At 42.2% G+C, this 24,559-nt stretch overlaps 1 protein-coding gene across 1 annotated transcript in view; it reads left to right on the top strand.

Annotated features, from left to right (window-relative positions):
* The window catches only part of LOC109854981 (toll-like receptor 6), a 45,672-nt gene extending 29,031 nt beyond the window's left edge, over positions 1 to 16,641 (top strand). The window contains exons 2-3 of the mRNA XM_020428688.1: positions 14,989 to 15,060; positions 15,495 to 16,641. The gene's annotated coding sequence lies outside the window, so the exon portion shown is untranslated. The remainder of the gene's footprint in view (positions 1 to 14,988; positions 15,061 to 15,494) is intronic.
* Positions 16,642 to 24,559: the final 7,918 nt, after the last annotated feature.

The raw sequence follows: 24,559 nt of genomic DNA on the forward strand, positions 1-24,559 counted from the left end.
GAACACACATAAGTTCTACGTGGGCGTACGTGCGTAAGGGACGCGCGGAGAGAAGCGCTCTTTCGAAGTAGTTGTCAAAATGCAACTGTGTGCGCGGTGAAACGTGGCCGCGATAACGGAAATCGTGACATATGCCATTTTCTCTTGGCTTTGTTCTCCTCTCTCTCTTTCTCTTTTAGTATAGTCCGGGACGATGAAACAATTTTACTTATCGAATTCGAACGGTTCGATCGTTCGTAGTAAAGAGTAGCGGCAAGGAACACTTGTGCGACTTCGTGTTTAATCGAGCACTATTGGCGACGTGGATTTCGTGGACGAACAGATTAAACAAACTCCTTCGAACTAGTAAAATCTAACACGGTGTAGTACGACTGATACTCGACGGGTGATTTCGATAGTAGTAAGCTACGCACGGTTGGCGCTCGGAAAAAGGAAGTCGATCTCGGGAGAAAAAAAAAGAGGGAAGACCGACAAGCGAACCGAAGATTTCAAGTTTCTGATTACTTCGTAAGCCTCAATTCAACTTAGGCCATTACGAATTACGGTATTCGCTCGCGAACCCTTTCGGAGTCGCATGAACGGAAAAATGCTCCCGCGAAACGTGTCGTTCCCGGGCGCGGCGAAGAAAATTCCGAGACTATCATTAAGGAGGAATTAAACGCGAAGAATATCGTTTTTGTTCGGACTTGTCGCAAGCCTCGGTCGCTCCAATTACCTCGACTAATCCCGCAAAAAGTCCGCGTGGATTTCGCGCGACAGCAAAGCCCTCCCGCCGCTGGGGCTCCTCCGCGTGTGTACTTGCTAAACTTTTCGGGAAAACCCGAAATTCGCGAGGGGAGGCCGCAACCTCTCCCGATCGCTATTTAAATCCAACTGCGCGAACTATGTTAATTTGACAGAGAGAAAGAGAGCAAAAGGGCGAGCGCGAAAGAGAAAAGGCGGGAACGGTGATGAAGAGAGTGGAAGAGAGAGGTGGCCGCGTCAGGCGAACCGGAAAATCTAGTAACAGTTTTCAGGGGCGGATCTGAAGCTTTATCCGATAGAGTTGAAGCGAGTTCAGGGGAGGGTTTAGGCAAGAACAAAGCTGCGGAAGAAGCGAAAGTAAAGGGCGCTTGAAAAAATTTATCGAGCGCAGCACTTAACTGCGAGCGCGCTTTCCGATCCAGTTCGCGAAATTGGAGACCTTCGACGCTATATTGGTCCGCGTTCTTGATTTCGTGCGAATGCACGTTTATTGATGACGGAACAAATTTAAAGTTTCTGTGTAATTAACACTTACATCAACACGATTCGTTTACAACGTTCGTATTCAACTTTTTCGACGTTGTTTCGAAAAAAGAAGAGATTAGCAGATATTGTGATTTCACGGCGAGTGAAGTCGTAAAACAAACTGCGCAAAACTGCCTCTGCCTTGTGATGCGTCAAATCGAGAAACGGTGTTACGTATCATAAATCCCTTTGACGCGATGTTTTATCGCGAAGTCGTGAAATTCAGCATTAAAGAAGTCCGTCGCAGAAAATCCTCGAATGAAAGAACGGCAATGCGGAAAAAGGCGGGATAAATTATCATACACTCATACGAAAGAATTAGAGAGATCGGTGTGGCGCGCAAGCCGCCTCTGTGTATACGAAGTATCCTGGATGCGAGCGCGCAAAAGTTGAAAACACAAAGGAAAAATATAGCCGGCGGAGAGAAAGGAGCAAAACGCCGTAGATTACGTTCTTTCGACCTAATACATAATTTCGCAGTGTTTCGCGAAGAGAGACGGGGCTCGTTACTCTCGGCGCGCGCGTCCGCTCTTTCTTTTTTTTTCCCCCGCAGTCGCGGGAAAATAGGAACGGGAAAATGTGAAAGAGCTGCGCCATCCATTCCGCTTCCGGCGACGGCAACGTCGTACATACGGTCTCGCGCAGAACCAACGTCACCGGCCCCCTCGACAAATCCCGAGCTCGTTTGCACGGAATGACTCTTACATCGTGTCAGCCGCGATACCTCAATCCGGTATCAGGGATCAACCCGGGCCGAGCGAAACGAGCTCTCTTCGCGTTGCCTGCGTACGTAACGTCGTGTTTATCCGAAATTTAATTTCCACTCGCAGTACGTGCACATTGCCCCAGGAATGTATATCCAATCCCGCGCACTATCATGTAATATATTACAGTTTACAGTTACGCTGTAAATAGTTTATATTCGTGCTTACGATGATGATTATTATTGGCTAGTTGAGACCCATTGCGACATTAATTATAATGTCGGAAACATATGTAATATATGCGTTTCTCCATGATACAGCGAAACTAATAACGAATTTCTTCAAATTGTTTAATTTGATTCCGTTTATTGTGTTTTTTGTTTGTTTCAATTTAAAAGAGAAATTGAAAAGTGGAAAATGAAATTATTGCACAGTTTAGATATTGAAATTGTTTCTTTAAAATTCGATATTACATTTTCAAATTAGCAAAGAGAACGCGCGTACGTGAAGAGGATTGTTCTTTCGAACGCCCCTTCTCTTCAGCCGCTGTTTAAATCTATATTCCTCGCTTTTTCGAAATTTTCGATGTTACGTCATATATCGCGTCAACGAGACGAAGAGGTTACGCGACGCAAAGAGAAACGCGCTTATTATTACTTTCCGGCCGTTGCGCGCTCTCGCCTATCCGACGAAATGTTTTTCAATTCTCGCTCGTACACAACTTTGTGCCGCGAAAGCGAACGAACTTTATATATCGTCATCCCGCGAGCCGCCACTCCCTCCCTTCCTTCTCCCATTTTCCCGCTTTTTCTCCGCTCGGTGCTGTTTGCGAAAGAATCAACTTTATCCCGCTATTTCCATAGGACTGCATGCGAAAATGTCAAGTTTATATTGCTACCATCGCCATATTATACGCGATATCGTCGGTACATCCCGCTTCCACTTTCCGGGATCGAGTGCGCATTCGCACTGACCGCGCTCCGGGGAAACCGATCGAACGACAAATCCGCGCGCGATATGCTTGCGCGATATATATCGAAAAGGGGCTTTTACAGATCATATTCCCAGTCGAGGAAAATGGCACGATTTGCATAAAAATCGGCATAAATCGGCGACTTGCGTCGCGCAAACACGATATGTATTTAGCATCTCTTATTTCTCTTGCTGGCATTTTGTTGCTCTGATTTACTGGCATTTCAAACCTGTCACTCTGCATTTGTTTGCTGCTTATATTACACATCACGGGGCAAGCTGAAATAATTTTTTTACCGGTGACGATTGCGTTCAGCGGATTATTTCGGAAAAGTTTCGAAACGCGTAAGAATGCAGGCTTTTTCAATGTTAGCGATGTTCTCTTTTATTTGTAAAACAATAATGGCCAACTATTACATCGCAACTGTTCCGTATTTATCAACGGCTGCATTATCTTTTTATATACAACAGCATGGAATTATATTTGTGCACGGACTATAAAAAGCTCTCTCTTTCTCATCAAAGGTATTATTTTTAACAGTCTACGCTTAAATAAATTTAATAACCGTTGTTGTTCTAACTTGTTACGTGTACATGCGATGTAGTAAACAACAAGTGAAAAACCGCTAAAACAAAACTATACGTTAATTATAGACTTAATGAGTGAGAGAGAGAGAGAGAGAGCGCAAAGATTTTTGTAAAGTTTGTCTTGAAGACAATTATAATTGATTGATTATTTTGATATATTGCGGCGCTATACGCTGTGGTCAATTACCACGTGCTGATCAATCACTGTACCGGTTATTCTATTCGTTTATTATACTCTGTCGCGCTGAAAGCACGAGAGATTAATAAATAATATACAACTCATTAACGGATGATTAATAGAACGAAAAGAGAATACGTCGGTCGTGATGAGAACGTACCGGCGAATACTTCAGTAATGTATTGAAAATAGGTGAACAGTTCGTCGCGAGTTTGACAGCTTGTTGTGGGGAAAATAAATGAAAATCGAAAACGCGATCGCGTCGTTGCATCTCAAACGAACGAGATGTGCTGTTGCACGTTCGTTAGCTAGCGCAAAACTGCCTTCGTGGAATGCGAGTGCAACGACTTTAACGATCGAGAGCCTATCACAACAAGAACAGAGAGGAAATCGAAATGTACGGCTCTCATTGCACTGCCGACCGAACGACGTATCTCGTTGTACCTTCATTAGTGGTAACTCGCCTTCGAAATGTGAGAAAAACGACGGTAGCGGGCGTGTCGAGTCGTTCGGTCGAAAGAAAGATCGCTAATCGAAACTACAGATACGAGAGAAATACCGAATATTTTTCTAATTACTTTTCCTCTTAGCATGCGAAGAACATTTGTTTTCTATTTAATCCTATATATACCACGTAAAGTTTTCTATACCTTTAACAAATCTATTGCAACATTTTTTGTCTATTATTTCTATTTTTACATAGAAAAGTGTAGTAAAACTCTGTTTTTTTAGAAAATAAAAATCCATTCGCTTTCATGTGTACGTATCTCTTGTTTAATTTCAATATGTCATATTGGATGTTTCTCTATGACACCGACAATGGATAATTGAACATTCGTGTTTCTTCTCTATACTACAGTTTTAATGTGAACGTGCACTCTGGTCAAACGACAAGCCTAATTGTTCGTCGAGCATGAAAAGTGCTTCTGTGTTACGCTCGCGCGGGCAAACCCGAAACGCGTTCGGATAGGCGTAAACATCGAATCGAAATGCTGGGGAGGACAATTGGTGCGCAGGGTCGTTCTATGCGTCATTCGACATCAAAGAGCACCTCACCCGACTGAAGAGCCGAAATCTGCATAGCACGTATCCCGCTCCTCTCTCCTTCCCTCCCTCCCTCCCTCCCTCACTGCCTGCCTCACCACCCTGTGCTCTACACTCCGTCCCGTCTGCGGGACTCGTAACGCATTTAAAAATCATTTGTACGAGAGTCCACGCTCAACGATACCCATTGTGCGCTTTTCACATTCTTTCTCCAAAATGTTCCGACCGAAAAAAGCGTAGCTTTGTGAGTCCAATTCGTCTCTTGTGCTTTTCTTTCACGCGGGAACCAGCGCGCTCGGTGTCCTTAAAACATGTACCTTTGTAAGGGCACTTCTGTTAATGGATGTCACGTACGTTTCAGTGACTGCCGTCGTATCGATCTTTAATGGACTTTATCTATTCAACAGAGCACAAGTATTAATAACACCGTGGTCAGAGAAGGGTTCGGCGCTGTAAGCGATATTTTGAATGTGGATAGGGTTACGTTTGTTTTGTTGTACGAAGGACGATGTGTATACGTACGAGTATATCCGTTATTATAATATTACTATATAAGAAAATATTACTTTGACAAATTGGGGATTTTGTTATCTCTCTAATGTTCAATCTTTGCCGACAAATTGCTTGTTGATGATTATGCTATCGCTTTAGAAAGATACACATTACGAATGCAAATGGGGTTTTGTTATATTTTGTGTAATGAGAAATTGTATTGTTAAAAACCCAAAGATTTTAATGCGCTCTCTGTAGTTTTATTCATCTCTGGGGAGCTTTACAACATTGATGATGTTATTTAAAAGGCGTGTCGTGTATCCGCGAGTTTAATTATCAAACTTGATATAGTTCAACGATTTTTGTCATCCCGCGATACGTGCATTTTCGTTTATTTATTGCATTTTCGATATGAGCATTCGTATGCGCGTTGCGCATCGCGTAATGCATTCACCGCTGAAAACTTGCGGCAGGGAATGTGTCCGTGGGCGAGCGAAAAATATATATATATATATATATGTAGATGTGAACGCGAACCTGGGTCGTTTACACGAGAAAGATGCACTATTGTGCTCGGTCGGACGGCTCAACTTGTATCCGTATCCGCTTAAATGACAAATGGAAACGTACAGAATGCGTATATCGGGTACACGTTTTATACCGAGTCTCGGAACCCGCTCGATTGGGAAATGTAACCAAAATTAGAGAACGCGCATTTCACAGAGAGATGCAACGATATTCCCGTCTCTTCTTTCTTGTCGTTGATTCCTCTATTTATTTCGGTTTCGAATTACGGTCTTTTACAATATCAATTCGGAGAACTGCACGCCGATTTAATAAACGCAAAATGGAAAAACTGCGGTTCAAGGTTTACGAGTTATAAAAACTGCTGGATAGTTTATACATTTTAACAATTTGCTCAATGATTTTTTTTTAGTTTGTTTTGTTTTGTTATACGTATTCCTCGTTAAATGCAATTGGAAACTGGTAATAGCAACACACACGCGAACCAAAAGCGCGCACAATGTTGCTTTGCCAACAAAAGAATCTTGTTTTGGCAAAACACTTTTGTGGCATATTTTGAAGAACAAACGTTTGCAATTGGATTATTCCTGTATTTTTTTGAAAAATCGATTACCCCATCGGTAATTACCCCATTCGCGAAGGTTTGCAGCAAATCGTGCTATTTCGTAGTTGCTCACAAATAAAAGATAATTTATCATTGTAATGCGCATTTATCTAAATTGGAACATCGCGGTAACTATAAATTATTCTTCACCATTCTCCCGAGACGCTATCTCAATATCTCGGGATATTCTTGAGCGCGGATAAAACCGCTCAAGCGGAGCGTATACCCCGCCGCGCTCTCGTATCTGAAATAATGATCTCCATTCCAAAGGAAAATCATCGAATCCTAATGCACCGATGAATTGAACGACAAATCCGGACACGCCTCGCCTCATTCACGCTAAAGAGCCCTCTTATGTTGTGTCCAGCGATACAGAGCGTAGCGGAATCACATCGGAAACGACGGAAATAGCGACACGAAACGATCACGATCAAAATTGGTATTGAAACGTCATTCTCTTTTAGAGACTCGCGTTACGCGACCCAATATTATAGTTTAATGATGCATTATCCGATCGCGTCTGCTTATTCGTCGCGAAATCTATTTCTCTTGTGTTGTTTACGATTATTTCCTGAGCAAAAATAACTTCAATTTAAACAAAAATACTTTTATATATATATATATAGTATTTTGAGTTTTTCAAGGATCTTATACATGTAATGAAAACTCATCAGTAATTATATCAAAAGTAAAATATGTAACACAGCTCTGAAGTTTTCATATTCATAAAACGCGTTAATTTTAATTTATTGAAAGTGTTTTCAAAAATAAAGAAAAACATGATGTAAAATTTATATATATATATATATGTTATATTAATTAACTATAATCTGCTAAATTAAATCACATTTCTACGTTTTAAAAAAAACATTCACCCCTGGATTAATTAATGCAGCATTTTCGGCGAGTTAACCATCCGTTAATATCGTTTTTATCAGTTTTATTCTCTCTCTTTCTGTTTTTGTCTTTTTCGCGATTCTTATTCGCTACGGTAGACTGTGAAATTTCTCTCTCTTCTTTTCGCTCGGCAATCGACAATCTTTTTGTTCCCGACGAAACGAAACCGGTTCGCCGTTGTGGCGCGCCTCTGCGGCGATTTTCATTCCGCTATTTTCTTCCGTTTTTCCGGCCTCTATAACCCGTCTCGCTTTGTCCGCTTGCCGGCCGCGCGTTAGGCAGGCCAATTTCACGATTAAGCAATCTGACGCTCGAATGGCGATAGTAATGACGCTGGAAACGAAACGAGAGAGAGAGAGATCGAACCGGTTCGAGCGCGCGGTTACGACTAATTTAAAACGGCGCTTCATCTCTTCGTTGTACGCGGAAGGGAGTTTCTCGGGAGAGTCACGTTTATTACTCGAATGCTCTTGCACGATGCCGAGCGGTGCATTTTTTAGCGCAGCGATATTATTGGAAGTTGAATCAGCACGCGTGCTGCGGAATCTGTCTCTTGACGCTTTTCTCGTTTGTTGCCTCTGGAAAATTGTGTTTACGTATTGCGTCACCAGATCATGTCGTTCACATTGATCGAAATGTCCATAGCCTTGGGCCGATGCCGAGTCCGTTCAGGATCGATTCGCTGAATAAACAGTCTCTCGCGCGACGAAAGCAAGCTCATCGATTCGAATTACTGGCGCGAGAGGTTTACCTGAAGTGCCGCTTCCGAACAAGTGCTCTTTAACATCTCTTCATTGCGATCGGTCGATTGATCGATTACGTCGTTTTTACTATCTGCGCGCGCGCGCGGTTATGACGAAACTTTGTGTTTCCGGATAAGAAAGTTCTTAATCTGTGAGATTTAAAAGTAACTTAAGCTTTATGGAGTATGGGTTAAGTAACACAAAGTTATCCCGCAAAATTTTAATCCGTCTAGTACCCTTGTTAAATCTCTTTAAGGCTTCTTTTACCATATTTAGCATTACTGAAAATTTTGAACGAGTGAACACGAGTAGAAAAATAATTTTTTTGAGTTGCTCGCGTCGTTGCAATATTTTTTTTTTAAATAAAAATACAAAGATATTTCGAGTCTTCTTTCGTAACAAATTGAACATATTTCATTGTATAATATCTATTGACATGCAAAAGACTTTTTGGAACAAAATAATTGTACATATTATATTCTCTGTGTGTACAATTATTATGTGCATCGTGTAATCACTAAGAGCATTATCAATGCTGATTATAATTAAAAATAAATAAAAGGCAGGAAATGTCCAGGGTTTTCCGAGGGAAACTTTTATTCGCGCGATAAAAGACTCCCTGTGAAAATAAAATCTGAAATTCTTCAGTCCTCTCTTCTTCGTGCTCTCGGCACACCTTCAGCTGTCGAAGTGTATAAAAGGAAACTGGCGGGTTTTAAATACGACAAAGTACACGTCACCGATTGTCACGATTGCAATAGCGCCGGAAAAGCCAAAAGCGACATGAAGCGAGCGAACGAGCTTTCCGCAGACTTTCAACTCGGTTACGCGTCGGCAACGAGGAACCTTCAATTTTAATGAAGCAAACGTGGATGGAGGGAAAGAAAGGAGATATATATATATATATATATACCAAGAGTAGAGGCAGCGACCTTCTCTCGGCTGTAGAAAGTTTTGCCCGGATCGCTTCTTGAAATCCTACCGGGAGCGAATTTCAGAACCGCTCTGAATATTCGAGCCGAAGTTTCGCCCGAAAATACGCGCCGACCGTCCCACGCCTACGCTCGCGAAAGAACCGGAATAATACGAGGCGACTATTGAGAGTCGGCTATTAATTCGACCGGTGCGATTCCGCCCGGTATGGAAAACGGCGCGCACGGACAGTATTACGGCGTCGCGTCAGTATAATAACAGCGCGTGGGCGCGGATAATAATACGGACGATAATATGTGCGCGTGTGTATGTGTGTGCATGTGCGAATTTTGTAGAATAATCCTGTCGGGAGAATAACGGGGCGCCGTCGCGATCTCGCGAATACTGACACGGACGGTTCGAATTGCGCGATTCGTTTACGGTCATAATCACGGCCGCGCGATGTGTTGCTTTTAGATATTCGAACGAGATGTCGCGCGTTTTAATTCACCATTCGTGGATTTCGCGATCCTTGTTTCGCTACGAAGCGCGTTGGTAATCGCGCCGCTGGAATTTGTGCAATCGAGATTATTGCGGAATTTTGGATTCGAATTACATCAGTTTCGGTAAGAGATACATTTACAGAAATTAGTAATTAAGCGTACAACACATTTGCATCATGTTAAATGGACGTGTGTGCGCACGACAACACACAAATAAATAAAGAGATTAATGTCAAGTTTGTGCGATGTAACGGAATATCGGTCCATTCGTCGGAATCCGCCTAATAAAAGCAGAACGATCAATCGAGAGATTTCTTCGGCGGTAATAACTCGACGAAAGATCGTCCTGAGAAATCTGATTCCGAGAGTTCTTTTAGCGCCGACGATGAACACGACGGATAAGAGTACGGGGGATTTACGGCAAACGAACGAGCGAGATCGCCGGCGAAAAGTCCAGATTTTCGTCCGATATTTCTTCACGGCGCATACACGGCCTATCCCATCGGCTGGCCAGCCGGTCGGTCTTAATTAACACACTCGCGTTATACCCTCCTCTGGGCTGAATGGTTGAAACAAAGGATAGCGCCGCTTTGTTCCTCCCATCGACGCGGAGGCTCTTTCGCACGGTCGCTCAGCCCGTAGGATAGGGCGTGTCCGCTCGCATAAGCGCTCCCTTCGGAACCAGTTTCACTTGTTTGTAAACACACGGAGGATTTCCATTCACCCGGAGGAATTCCGCCTCAAGACCACCTCTTCTCTCTACATTTCGCTCCTCCGCGCTCCATTTCATTACTTCTCGACGGAAACTCAGATTCGCCATTGTCGTTCGTCCAAAAGTTCCGTCGCCCGAAGTCGTCAACACGGCTCACGCTTTTCTACACCTTCCCTCTCGTCTTCTCGCTTTTCTGCTTAAAAACAATCGCCACGAACTCGCGAAGACGAAGATAAGAAAAAAAGAAGTGTGAACGAAAACGCCTCGGAAACGCGCGAGCAAAACCTCGGTCTGCAAATTGACTCGTAACGCTTACAGGAAATCCGTCGGCCTCCTCTCGCACCTTCGTGCTCGCCTTCGACGAAGCGAACACATCGTGCCGGCAGCCGCAAGGATATAATTTCATTTTCCGCTCTTTGAGCGCTTTGTTTTGCGAATTATTCACGCCTCTGTCGGTTCACGCTCGAAGATTCCTTTCCGAGGAAAGGCCTGTGTTCTCTCTCTCTTTCGCATTACAGCCCCTGCTGACTCCCCAAAACGACCAGTGACAGCTTAGAAGTAGGAAAATATAATTTTCCAGCGTCCAGTGAGCAATAAGAAAATTCGCGTATAAAAATAGTTTTGAGTCAGAAATGCATTTATATTGTTTTTGGTCAATTTTATAACATTTCACATGTAAATCACAAGAAAATAAAGTTACCGAGACGCGAAATCAATAAAAAAATCAAGTGGAGAATACTCTCTCAGGTGCGGATCTGAAATGGACTCCAAATAACATTAGGTGCTATCTGTTACGTGCGACCGCAGACAATCCCTTGCAAATAGACACCTCACGTAACCACGTCGGACGTTTATTGCCGAACGAAATCTTCCGTCCGCGCACGCCACAATTTAAGTTACCGAGTTCTCGCACTCTTCCCGGGAGCGGCGTGGCGGCATTGCACCGCGGAGAAAACACAAAGGGGTGTCCATTTGCCATCTGATAATAATTGGAAAAGTTATCGTCGGGATGGAGTTTTGCCCGCAACTAACATTTTCTCCACGAAACTATTCCCGGCCGATGTAAAATGGAGAAACTTTCGCATCAAGGAATAACTTCCGCCGCTTTTGAATGATATTACTTCTTTCCGCCCGCAAATTCCCGGGAAGTGCCTCCGCGCGGCTTCTCAGAGGGGCTTAAACGCGCCCAGTGATTTGTTTGGGCGAGAAAGGAGAGACAACAACCGCGCCCTTGTATATACCGCGTTACTCCCGAGCGGGGAAAACTTGGTTCGTGAAATATAGAATATTTAATCCGTCGAGTGGCGGTTCCGCTCGGCGGTTTCATTCCGAAACCGTATCTCGAGACGCCGGTGCAGCAGCTTGGTAGCACCGCGCAAGAACCACAAAGTGGTTTAGAGAACGGAACCATGAACCGCCGAAATGTTAAATGATAACAATCGTTTGGGCGAATTTGCGTCGAGAATCGAATAAACGATGAGAGATTCGGTTTGGCGACCCGGTTCTTCACGGAGTCGCATTAAGCTCGATTCACGATAAAGACCTCGCGAACGTTTGTAGAATGGGATTTTTACATCACGACGTCTCGGACACTCCAATCTCAACTTTAAAAGCGCGCTGAGTTCTTTTACGAATTCTTAGCCAAGTTTTCTAGGGAGAAAAAAAAGTATAAGGTTCACAAATTTCATTATATAAATAGAGTTATTACTAGTCGTTTATTATGGTTATGAAGGAAAAAGTTGGAGGAGTTCATAACTGCGAATTTTAATTTTGCGCCAGTGTAAAAACATCCGAATGAGTTGGTAGTTTGCGGCTAAAGTTGATTGCAGTTGAATCGTTCTCTCAAGTTCGTCCGTGACCCTTTTCAGTCGAACACATCGCGCGATTCTGAGAGAAAGAAAAAAAGGTGAGAAATGAAACTTTCTTTGTGAATTTGCCGAAATTATATGCCTACGCGATGTTTTTTCTCAGCGGAAAGGAATGACGTTCGAGCGAACGAGCTTACACGAGATTTGCAAGTATAAAATGTGAAAATTGAAAAAGTTTACCAAGCGTTGCAGGTACGAGATTGACTCCGAAGACAGATGTACGCTAAGACCACGGATATCGTTGGAAGATTGCCGGAAATCCGCGGTCTCTTACGAGAATTTCTTCGAGCTATATATGTTTCGATCTGTCTCGATATCACGGCAAATTATTCATAAGTGAAAGGTTTTGATAGAGAATCTTTAACGATGCGCAATATATTTGGAGACCGAATGAAGTCGATGGAAGCCGTTACATCATTTGGCTTTCTGGTAAAACGTAGTTTAGAGTTTCGAGAGAGGAGAGAGGTAGTGGCTGCTGCTCTTGAAGTCACGACTGATTCTACATACATTTGCGGGAATGGAAAATCGACAGATACGCCGAAGCTTATGCCCTGCGAACGGCGCGCCGCGAATCCGACGCTTTCATTACCCGAGCAAATCGAATTTCGCGAGGATTGTGTTACTTTGCCGCCTGCTATTTCCATTTTGGTCAACTATTCCACAAATATAATATCGTATATAGTATCGAATGTACGGTTTGTTTAGCGCTGCTTGACAGCGGTTAGGCGAAAAGGAACTGCAGCAATGCGTGAACGATTGGCGAGAACAACTGGAGCGGACGTGTGCATTGCGCCCGAATAAAATAACACTCGACAACTGCCACGGTTGTTTGTAAAGCTTCCAAGAATCTGTAGTAAACAATGTTTCAACAAGAAAGAAGAAAAGTGCACTGCGGATATTGTGTTGGCCTTATTGCGCGCGCACGCGTGTATGTTACTCAGCGTTTTAATATCTCGTAAAAATTGTCTATATTATTTTGTGTGTATTAATTTTCTCTTCCTTGCGCGATCGGCTAAAATACAAGATACCACGTGTATCCTGTTTTATTTAAATAATCGTTGCATCAATCGTCAATTGTGATCGCGTCGGGATCGCGTTATTACTTTCAATCGGCGCAGTTCGGACCGTCAATCGCCGCCGTATTGTGCCGGGTGTGCATTGACGAGTTGACGCATCATTACGGAAATTGTAAACGCTATGAAATTCTCACTCTCACCCGTGCCGGACGGCGGAATTAACGATCGGTGAACGATCGCGCGCGCGGCTTCGCATCACTTCAGTCAATCGGAACCGCCGACAGTGAGAGAGAGAGATGGTCCAATCAAACTTGGTATTCCGGCTGTGTTTCTATGTTGTTGCTGAGCCACATTTGGCCAAAAGTGATTTTTCGCAATCAATAACTTCGCTGTTTACGCACCTATATATCGTCGCTCCGCTTCGCTGCCCCGCGGGCCTCGCCGTTGTAATTACATTTGCACCGCGCGACACTGCGGCGCGAAGCTTTCAGAATTCTCCTGACGGAATTTCATCGATCCCGCGTCTGTCGCGCGCACCGCGATAGAGACGACGGCAACGCGGACGGCAAACGGGCGCGAAGTTATTGCGAACGGAGAGACAGGGCGGCGCGACGATTATTTATTGTTTCTTTGAGCGTTTAATTAAACTCGCGCGGCGTAACACGAGGGATGTGAGTAAATTTTACTTGTTTCACTCACAGAGAGAGAGAGACGTGTTTCGATCTTTTCATCTCACACCCGTGAATAGAAACGAAGATCACTTCCGCAATTTTTTTGTCATTTGTGTCGCTCGATACAGTCTGCGCTTTGCTAGAAGATAGAACGGTGATTTGATCTCTAGCTAATCTAAATCATTAAAATTATAAGCACACAAAAATTATTATTTTCGAAAAAAATGAATAGCTTGCATAACAATGACTTCGCATAAATATCTCGTTTACTGCGGGAATCCTAATTATTGATATTGCAACACAGTTGCTTTTACAGCTATTTTACATTGATATTTGATATTATTCACTTTCTCTAGCGCGGATAAAATTCCCGCATTATTTTTAATGATGGCAACTAAAAGCGGAGCAAGAAAAACAACAATTTAAAAAAACACACAAGCTTTTTGAATAATATAAATGTAAAATCATCAAATTTCTGATACCGATGTTTTGGCGATGATCTGAGGGTGGCGTGTCGCAGAGAGATGTGTTTTCGACTTTTAGAGAATTGAGGTTGTCCGGCTAGGCGCAACTATGCGGCACATCGTCGTTGCCGCTCGACATGCTCACCGAGGCGTAACACAGTTCGAGCCAGCGGAATTTCAAAACGGCGGACGCATCTGCCGCGGTGTCTAGCGCTACCGCGGCCGTGACACTGCACAAATGCGCGGCATCGGTTTTTCGCGCGTACACTCGCGGCGCATCGCGCCGCGCGAAAGAATCTTGGTGATGCGACGCGACGTGCCGGCGACGCAAAAAGGAAATGCATTTTGACACGGAGCACAACCAAGCGGAAGTTTAAATGCATTTCTAAAACCACGGGGAAACTTTCAGCGAGCCGCGCGCCTCGTCGTTGTCGTCTCCTCTGTCGTGGGAAAAATTAAAAAATATAACTTGTTAGAACCATCCTCCCGGTAGCGCGGAAAAAGTTTGATCTTGTATTCAAAAGAGTCTTCCAAGTAGAACACACTTCCCGCGCGAAATGTAGTACGTCGTGACTGTCTAATTTTCTATTTTTCTTCATGCGCATTGCTTTTATCTTTCTTTGTTTTATTTTCTCTCGCGGATTTTCACATTTTTCTCATTCAACATTTCCACACACCGAACGCATTTTATTTTTTTGATTAATTTTGTTACATCTGATTTTATTAAATATAATTTTTCAACATATTTTTTGTGCAACAAGATTTATTTTTCGTTCTGTGATTTTTCAGACACCGACTAATTAATTGGAATTTTTCTTTGTTTCAGATATGAAACTGTTTCCAAAACTATCGAATCGCGTTATGTAAGGAGTAATTGGAAATCGCAAATGTGAGAAGGGTAAGTCGTTATTTTGATATTGTAATGCAAATCTTTTTATGTGAAGAAATGTAAATATTTCTGAAAATGATCGCAGTAATAATCAGTTTTGGCACTGTAATCGTATTTTATCTGTACAAACGAAGTAACGTAGTGCATTATCTCCCATACACACGCAAACACACACACACAGCGATTATAGATAATGATTGATTGTTCGCTTATTGAACTCATTACGATAATAAACCGATATGTTTATCATGGATTTATATACATTAACGTAATATATTATTGTTAATAAATAATTCTTTCTGCGTGATCAGTAATTGCATCACATATTGCATCCGGATACCGAGCGATTTCAATTATTCATTTATTAAAGTGCATCTTGTCTAGTGGGAGCAATTAGCAGAAATCGTTTTACGTTAACCGCATTTTCTGTTTTTCTGTTACAGGACTCCTGACACTATCGCGACTTTTCTCTCTACTTATTATCAGACGCATTTCTTACTATTGCAATGTACCCGTAATACGGTGTCCGAATAAAGTAAGCGGTTATTCGTATTTTTGAGAATCGTGATAGCTTTGTAGTGTGCAAATGTAATTAGCGCGAGGAAAAAAAAGAAACGTTTGGAGCATACTACCCTCGTAACTCGTATTGCAACGAAGTAAGTTTTTCCTCTTTCTACTTGATGCTAGTTTAATCGAATCGATCGATTTATTCAAGTTTTTCGGTAATTCTCTCTCTTGTTTAATCGAAAAAAAAAAAAAAACACGAAGATGGATGTACATAGCGAGAAGTTTGTATATTTGTAACATAGATAGGGCATTTTATTATAAATATATATATATATATAAACACAATAAAGTTATTTATATATATTTTAATCAGAAGGTAAGCGTTACTTCTTTTTCTCATCTCCTAGCACATTTATTCTCGCGCGATTCGTTGCCGTCGTCCGTCGTCTCATTGTCACGACTGAAGACGGCAGCTGGGATCGTTCGAAAGATCGCGCGACGCTTAATTTAAAATTCTATCAACGTTGTGTATAATGTATATCCATTTGTACAGAGTGCGCGGAAGCATTGATATCATTAAGGCCGGCGCGTTTTCACACGGCGACTCCGGCCGAACTCGTTTGTTCACACGAAACGCGGCCAAGCTTCTCCGTTTTGTGTAACGTCGATCATGCACGGCGAAGTCCCGGCGCCAAAAGCATTAAATATTATTACGTCCGGCATTATATTTGCCGACGTGGTGTTCCACAGCGCACGTCGATGATTAATAGGGATACTCCGCGTAGCGTGACGTCGAGTAATATGTGCGCATTGTAATAATGACTAGTGCGAGAGGCATAAATTCGCGGATGGGTTAATTAGTACAAATTACTGCGGTATCAATTCTCGCCTACTATCGCAAGCAGTTCGGCGTGGCGTACTCGAGCGCGCGCGCGCGCGCGCGCGAATGGTAAATTAATTCCATTAAGTCGTGTCTCTTATGCGACGCGATGTAGAGAGCGCCGATTAAAATCGAGACTGTATATGTAAATATTAGTTTCTTATTGTATCGATGTACCATAATTGTATTTTAAAAAAAACACGAATGTTTCCCCCCTTTGTAAATGTTGCCCCCTGCCGGGCAGCAGCAATTAACGAAGATTACTTGCGTTTTGCAATAAAAAAAAAAGACTACAATCACAATGGCGTCCTTGACTTAACCCGAACAAGTGCTTCACTGGAAAGAACATTTGATCGTCTTTTTCCACTTGATCTCTTCAAGCATTATTTCTTCAGAATTGTCATCATTAGTTCGCAGTAACTCGTTTTTAAATAAAGTCAAATAAAAAAATTGCGTTTATATTTGTCTAGTCAATTTATTTTACAGAATTATCAAGTTTTCTGTTGAAATAGAATGTGAGAGGATGATTATGTAACAAATGGATTAAGATTTATATTTCTTTAGAAAATATAAAATATACTGCTGTGCGATGTTTTTATTTCGAAATATTCACATACATTTTTATATGTACACACACGTCTCTTTTGTAACACGTTACGACGATAAATGCCTGACGCAGCTATTATGACAACTTGACACATGGAAAGCTGTTTGCGCATCTGGAAAAGCGGAGTTTTATTTGTGGAATTATTCGGTTCAAGCAGATCCGGAAAGCTGCAGAGTCGAGGAGTACACATAGATGGAAGTTACTAACGTCGCAAGAAGAAATTCGATGTCTTTAATCCTGCTGCTATCGACAGCTTTATCCAGCTAAGCCTCGTCTTTTCTATGTTTTTGACGATCTGCTGCTTTGATAGATTGCACGTAAAATAACTGCTAGTGCAAATCCACGTGACACATGACGAATAGCGCGATTACCTAAGTTCCTTAATTGAAACAGTCGAGAATTGTAGTTTTTAGTGTTTCGCGATTGTATACCATGCGCAAAACACATTCACAATTGTAACGACAACATATTTTAACGTACAGTCGCAAAATTTTGTAATGATTCTGTATTTTGCATGACTGATTATAAATGCAAATGGCCGTGATGACGTCGCAAAAAGCTGAACGAGAGAAATGAGACCGAAGAAGACCAAAGAAGAATTCATCGAAAAAAAAGAGAAAAATCTATATAGAATAAAAAGAATAATTCTCCCTTTGTGTCGGCTTATAAAACGAGACATGCGAATCGCTCTCGCGATATCTGCGAACGAATGCAACGCGAGATCGATCGCGATACAATGGCGACAGATCGCTTCTTCGTGCGGGCTCACCTTTTGGCTCTCCGATCCTCGTCTCTCTCTCTCTCTCTCTCTCTCGCCCCACTTTTGGTTGCCATTTGTGTCGTGCAATGGAGTGCACTGGTCCTGACAGCACTTCAGTCCCCTGCTTTCCCTTTGTCCGTCGTTTCACTCCGACAATGAGACTCGTCGGCTTCGCGATATGAATGAATCCTTCCTCTCCTCTCTTCTGGCCCGGGTACATCCCCCTCAGGCTGCAAGTGCTGCAGGTCTCGCGCGCACATCCGATTCCCGGCGTACCGGGAATACCGTGAGCGCCCAGAGCACTGCTAGCGCCCGCTCATATTTCCTCCAATAAAGTCAAACGACCTCGGGCGTGACCCCTTCCGGTGAATCAACTGGCGATTCGTCCATATCGGCACCTCAGGCGTCTCTCTCAAGCGGTACGTACATCTCATCCGAATGCGATATTTCACAAGACTATGAGAATGAACTTCTGAGAATTGTTCTTTCGAAATATCATTAAGTAGTTTTATTGAAATTTCGTAATATAAATCAACGAATTTTCACACAATCGTTCAAATCGTTTGAGTCATTTGAAAATTATTGTTTTTGGAAGTAGTTGGTTTAATTTTAATTAAACGCAATACGCATAAAATGCCATGAAGAGCAATCTCTTTATGGCCTCTTAACCATTTTCCTCTGTTTTTGTATCGCGAAGCGCGCCATAACTATTGTTAATTATCACAATACATGAATTTGAATCTATCAACACATTTATCGCTTCAATTAAATGGAATCGCATCGTTCCTCTAAAAATATAGACAATTGAGATAAGCGCAAAGATGTTGAATTGCTTGTATATTTATTGTCGTCTGACAAATAAATGATTAGGTACTTCAAACGCCATTAAACGACGTAAATATATCAGCGCAAATTGTATTATGATAAATCGACACATTATCGAAGATAAATATGTCCAGGCACAAACAAAACCGATATTTCACGAAAGAGCACGCTATATATGTATGTATGTAGAAAAATTGTAGATTTATATGTACGTTCCCATCTAATGGATTCTATTAAGCTTTTCAAAGTTTTTTCAGAGAGATGCGCGCTTTAACGTTCACGTCGATTTTGTTATTCGCCTGATCCATTAGCGCTCGACGTCACGCACGATGTGACGCTCAATTTTTGCCAATTGCAAATCTTTTTCTGCCCGCGAGACTCTACCGAAATGCCCGTTGTTGCCAATTCGGGTAGAAGAGAATATTTCACGGCGCGTAGTCTTAGACGAAGTGAGCGCGACACAAACTATATTAATACCGCATAAAACGGGAAGGAAATCGCAGCGAAATTTATGCGGTTATTTGTCCCGCAGGTGGCTGTTATGTGCATTAAGACGAACGTACTGTGCGTCGGTCTATATATCTTCTCTTTGGCTGGGTTTTCTTTTCGCTTTCTTTTTCCTCCGTTCTTTTTTCCCTCCTTCGCATTCGGCCCCGATAAGGGACTCACGAAGGGTTACGCGCCGTCGTCGTCCAGCGCAGTCGGGAAATGATATCAAATAACAAGGCAGCCATTTTTTCTTATTTCCGGCGAAGCACGCGAATACTGATTTATTTCATGGCACGCGACGTCACCGACGCAAAAGTATATTCTATTTCCTCGACGTCGGCTGATCGTAGCTCGAGATACAGACAGATATGGCGGGTACAGGGGCATCTCCGTCTCGACGGGCTTGACGCTGATGTTCATTTAATGATAATATCGACTATTGCCATATCCCTCTCTTCCCCATCTTCCCCTACCTCCTTTTCCCCTTTTATCATCCATATCAGAAACCTCTTTCAATCGGAAGATCAAGACTCTCGATATCCAGCGCTTACGTCTGCGTCTCCGTCTTATATTTGTTCCGTTTACGTACTGTACGACCGCCATATCTGTAGCATTTCAGCAGGATGCGTGATGAACGATCTTTCATTATCATTACGTCCGCGCGGATAACTCAATCTGATCGATCTCACGTCGATCCGGCCGTTATTAACTGACACAATAAAGAAGGCTAGGCGACTTCGCTGGAGCTACTAAAAGTTGCGCGAAAGACTAATTAAGACGAGGGCAATCATTATGCGGTATAAAGAACGGACGAGATTAATTGCTGAAGTTCCGCGCTTGCATGAAGCAGGAGTCAGCAAAGAGCGCGCGCACTTTCTCTCTCTCTCTCTTTCTCTCTCTCCTTTTCGTTTGCCCGTGAGCGTGGCGCAATAATAGCGCAAATTGCAACGTAATGAATGCAGTCTGACAGAAAGTAACGAAGCTCGTCGTTCGCCACTTCTCTATTCCACTTGTGACATGATCTGCAGCAAACGAGGACGGCGGCTAAGCACACGGATGCGTGTAAAGCGTGTGCGAATGTTAAATCTATGTATCCTATCTTTCTTGTCCGGTCTGCATTCTCGCGCATTAATTAATCTCTTTGTTAACACGCTTACATACACACACACAACACCTGTGTGTGTGTGTGTTTTCATTTTTAAACATATAACGTATAATTATTTTCTCCATAAATCCAGTGTCGAAGAGAGATAAAGTTTGTCACGCTTGACATAAAATATTCAGCATTTTGAATAAACAAAAATGACGTCACAAATTGTTAAATAAAATTAAGATTTTTTTTTAATAATTTGCGTAGCCTAAACTATAATTAATTTGCTAAAATTAAATTTGAAATTCTTTGCACGCAAGACAGTAAGAAATAAATTTATGGAAGAACTAATGTTACTGTCATAAAATAATAATGCGAAGAAGAACTTGGCAACTACAGTTTGTATCGACAACAAGATCGCGAATCTACGCAAAATCGCAAATAATTATTTACGACAATCACTAGCGCAAACTCGCGCTTCATTAGGAAGCAGGAAACGAGGAGGAATTGAATTATTTAGGAGGATTAATGCACTCGTAGCGTCGTTACCGCTCGAGTTACCATAGAACGCGCGTAGATATTACGTCGGCGAAGTACACGCTGACGTTCAAGAGATTTTCCGGCAAATCCGCGAGTTTGGATCCAAGAAAGGGAGAGAGAGTGCGAGAAGTCCGTGTCAGAACGCGCACATCACAACACAACATCTTTCACGTTCCTCCTCCTGTAATCTTCTTAGACATATGCATCGCATAACGGAAGAAGAACCAATTGCATAAGGCACGACTTAATGTAAGTAAAGCGAGGAGAGCGAAAGAAAGTAATTGTCGCACATATTTTCTCGCCGAGAATTACGTCAAAATAAGAGAAGTGTAAGGTTGCGATTGTTTTGCAATTGAATCTATACATCACTGATAAATGTTATTACAGAAAGAAATTGATTATTTGCGTTTATTTCGCGGTTTAAGCGACTTGCAAAGAGCGTCGAAAATAATCGAGCTCTCGACGAGGTTTGCTTCCAGTTTGTTGCATTTGCAGCTTCGTGCAAGAGTTGCCGTTATGTAGTTGTTGGCCGAGAGAGAGAACATAAAAGCAACAGTGTCGCGGAAAAAAAAGAAAGCGGACGCGGCGTGACACCTTTTTCAAAGAGCAAGAGGATGCGAGCGGTGCAAAGAAAAAAAAGAAGCACACGAGGGCCGGAATACCGAAAGTTTGTCACTTTGTCAGGGAAGAAAATATCTCCATCAACGCTCTCTAGTAGCGCTCCTTACCGCGTTCCACATTAACACTCTTGCGACTTATGCAATTAGCTCGTCGCACACGCGACTTTGTTGTTCTATAATTCTGCTTGGTGGTGGTTTTTCATAATTAGATTTTATACTCGCAACATTTTGCGCTATTTATCTGCGCGGAATAAGGTATCTGTTGTATTTCTCTTTCTAGTTAACTTTAGATTTGCTATTTCGTTTCAAACTGAATAATTTTCTTTCTGACTTTTGATTTGAATTGCAATTTCATATTTTTTTAACTAAAACATAAAAACACCAATCAGTTGATAGCATATGTGATTTCGTTGATGTGACGTTAGATTACACAGACAGATGTTACACACACATTCATAACTTTGATAAACTATTGTGTAAAATAATTGCTATCGTATGTACACACGCGTGGGAAAAGATAAGTTCATCAAATTTATATTTTATTCTACAACACGCGGAGCTGTTACCAATAGCGCAAGTGGTAGTGGGAAAAAGTTACAATTGAATCACGCAGCTTCAAATTGGAGCAAAGCTAACGCGCGCAAAAGCAACGTGCGACGTTTAACAATTTTCCCGACATTCGACAGCTATTGTTAACTTTTTACACGCCGTATTGCGCTATTGTCTCGCGACTTTGAAATAGCAGCAAAATGGAACACTTCACCGAGATTTGGAAAAAAACACTCGTAATGTAACTTTTTTAAATCGTGGACATTATGAAGAAACTATGTTTAGTGATTTAGAAAATAATTGTATTGATTTACAGGTTTTATCTAATTTATTAATTAAATATAAAACTGCATTAAAAAATTTCATACCCAACCGTTTGCCGTCTACGTAATAATAACGTACCGTCGCGACCGTTATCTCGGAGCCGTGAATCTGCGTAACGGCGTACACATTTAATAGCAACGTAAGTATCCGTGATAAGTGACTGCTTGGAACGGCGTTCTAGACGTTGGTGGGCGCGCGGAAGTACCGGAAGTACGCCGCCTTCGGCGAAAGAAAAATGCTCACTGCGAGCTGCCAAGTTGCGTTGTTACGCGCTTCCGTATTAGTAGCTTCTCTCCGCGATGCATTCAAACTCTGCTTTGTGTGCGTTTTCGCGTATATGGACGGGCCGTTTAAGCTCCCGTCTCGGGAGCCTTAATACCGTATTATCTTTAATGTTTTTCTACGCGGCGCCATAATCTTAGAGACTGTTCTTTGTGCACGGCCCGTCGTATCCGCCCGAGGAAACGATCTCCGCAATGACGGAGTGCGTCGTTAAAGAGTGCACTTTATCAAATTTTATTACTGAGATATCAGCGAAGCAATGACAGATGTCATTTGCATTCTTCCGTTTTGACAGCGATGCCGAACGTATTAACACACATGTACGCGAAGCGCACAGTGAAATACTTTTTATGAAACTAGTAACCTATATGTGTATATCGGGAGCGAAAGCCCCGTTCAAAGAACGGGGGGTTCTTTCAAAAATCAAATATCGCTCGCATCAGTTATCCCACCGTTTTACATAATATCGTTATCGAACGTCCAGCGTTATACTCGAATTGCCGTCTCATCGAAATATTACACGGAGCGAGTTTTTCGATTCGTCATGCGTAAACCGCGATTCGACGCGGCCGCAATTCCCTTATCTACGTGTTCATTGAACGTTAGTGTGCGCGTTCGCCACAATGATCTCTCTCTACCACCAGACGTGCCATATTATTCGGACGAGAACGGTGAAGTTTGTCAGTACGGCCCGCCGTCAAAGGGGATGGAAAAGTACTATCTACCCCTATCAAGTATTCCAACATTGTGCTGTTACACAGTTCGGTTAGCTCTTTGCTACGCGTATAAATCCCGATCGCTGTTTGCATGCTTTCCGAATATCGTTACGAATGGCAATCTTGCCTTATCTTCGATGTTGACTTCGCCGGAATACATCCGTCGCGACTCTTGCCAATACGCGCGTTTACATATATATTTCATGAATCGACGGTCCGCGTAATAGAATATGTAATCACGGTACCATTTGACTGATTGTGTAATCGCAGAAGCGATTACACAATACGCACCTCATTAAAATCGGTAATTGCTTCGTTCAAAGTAATGAATTTTCAGTTCGCATGGCAAGTGTGTTCGATAATAACGAAACGAATACTCGACTTGGATGCTGTAACACAAAAGTAATTGATATATAACGCATTTTAGAGTGGACTAATATGTGTAGCGCGGACAATGTGTTCAAAATAAAAGTACATGTGAAGGATTCTTCGTTCCACGCTCTCTCTCTCTCTCTCTAAATGTATGAAGACAAACGAAGTAATTTGATTCTTAGGCATTTGCATATATTTTTCAAGCGGAAGTTTCTCAAGATTACGTAGTCCTTGCTGCAGAAATGCACCGCTGCCGGCTTGCTTTATTTTTTGACCCAGTTTACTTTAGTAGTCTTCACGGCAAGAAAAGCTTCTGCATGAGGAAATACAAGATCTCTGAAATCTGTTCCGGCACTCGAGGAAAGATTCCCTTCTATTTTTCTCTATATATCCATTCTTTAACAAGGAGACGTGAACGACTTTCCCCGGATGGCTAGTTGTACGCTTGAGCAGTTAACAGGCCTGGAGATCGTTATATGACGTTTTTCATTTATTTCGCGTCATATTTAATTGAAAATTGATCTTGGATGATCTCAAGATTATTTTGATTTTCAAAGGAATTTATTTCTCGATTCTGCATGCGTGTACATATAATGTTTCTGTGTGGTGTGTTGTACGTTATTCAAATACCTATTTTACATACGATAATGGAATCGGTTCTGGAAAATCTTGTTGAGGACGCTCGGAGCTCTCTCCTAGTCATTTTGGTTACGATTTTGTTATTACGTCGCACGGACGTTACATTGAAAATACATAAAAACCGCGCGGGGAAATCCCGCTTGCTTGTTCATTGTTATTCAGCGTGCTCAAGTGCGTGCATATACATATATGTATCGAGCTTTCTATATTATACACTAAAAAAATATTTCTTCGAGATGTAATGATACGAGAAAAGGAAAGCGATGTACCATCCAAACGCTCGACGACTTTGTGGCGATGGTCAAATT

This window comes from Pseudomyrmex gracilis, unplaced genomic scaffold (genome assembly GCF_002006095.1).
Source record: "Pseudomyrmex gracilis isolate BER0280 unplaced genomic scaffold, ASM200609v1 scaffold_77, whole genome shotgun sequence".
In the NCBI taxonomy this organism is placed as follows: domain Eukaryota; kingdom Metazoa; phylum Arthropoda; class Insecta; order Hymenoptera; family Formicidae; genus Pseudomyrmex; species Pseudomyrmex gracilis.